We start from the raw sequence: 946 nt of genomic DNA, 5'->3' as shown, positions 1-946 counted from the left end.
GCCAGAGAAAAGGCATCTGGCCGAGGCGCAGCTGTCCCCGGAGGTTTAGATTTTGGGGGTTTGTGTGCACCCAACCAGCTGGCTTGTGCCAGGGTGGGGTTGTGGGTGCTGAGAGCAGCCAGGGCTCAAGGCAGCTGGTTTTGTATCCTCCTAGAGATGTTTGTGGCTCAGGGAGAGCATTCTCTGCACCAGGAAAGTCTCAGAAAGGTCCCTGGGTACCACTGCAGCCAGATGGCAACAGGGTCCCTCCTGCCTTGCCCGCCTGGGAGCAAGCCTGGCAGCTGGCATTGCAAAGGCAGGGATCAGCGGTTCTCAGTGATTCCCAGGCACGGAACCAAAAAGGAGCTGGGTGACTGCAGCGCTTGCCGTCACCTCCAGCCCTTCCCAGCACTGGGGACGGCACTGGCAGAGGGGCTGCAGTGGTGGGACAAGCCAGCCAAGCCCAGACACTCTGGCTGAGCAGGCTGGTGGCAGCTGCTTGGTGTTAGATAGGTGTTTTGGGGTGCTTCGCCAAGACACCCCAAGAGTCAAGCGTAGCAGGTGGGCAGGGGGGAGATGGGATTCCTGGCCCAGCCAGGTGCCAGGGGAGAGGTCCACAGCCAGTCTTGGTATCTGCATTTGTCTTGAGGGATTGTGCTGACACATTTAGCACTTGTGGGCAGCGTGTGGTGGGGTCGGAGGAGTCCAACAGCTGGGGGGAGGGATCTGGTGTCAGACCCCGCGGGCGCCGGGAGACGTGGTGGACATGAAGCATCAAAGGGCAGGAAATTCAAAAGCAGCTCTTGAAGCACTGCCCATCCCACGCACAGCCAGGGGATCACCAGTCCCCTCTGCCAGGGCGCCAGTGGGGTCCCACGTGGGGCTGAGCCTCACCGATCTCACTCCGCTCGGGGGGTGCCGGGGGAGCGAGGTGGCTTGTGCAGCCCAGGGGGGCTGGGACAGTGCC

At 62.1% G+C, this 946-nt stretch overlaps 1 protein-coding gene across 1 annotated transcript in view; it reads left to right on the top strand.

The window, feature by feature from the left end:
* Window positions 1-946, top strand: part of CAMK2A (calcium/calmodulin-dependent protein kinase II alpha) — a gene marked incomplete at its 5' end in the record, with an annotated part of 18,795 nt that overhangs the window by 7,415 nt on the left and 10,434 nt on the right. The gene's annotated exons all lie outside the window — the stretch shown is intronic.

This window comes from Buceros rhinoceros, unplaced genomic scaffold, assembly GCF_000710305.1.
Source record: "Buceros rhinoceros silvestris isolate BGI_N320 unplaced genomic scaffold, ASM71030v1 scaffold8041, whole genome shotgun sequence".
Taxonomy (NCBI): Eukaryota; Metazoa; Chordata; class Aves; order Bucerotiformes; family Bucerotidae; genus Buceros; species Buceros rhinoceros.
This window is presented reverse-complemented; position numbering and strand designations above follow the sequence as displayed.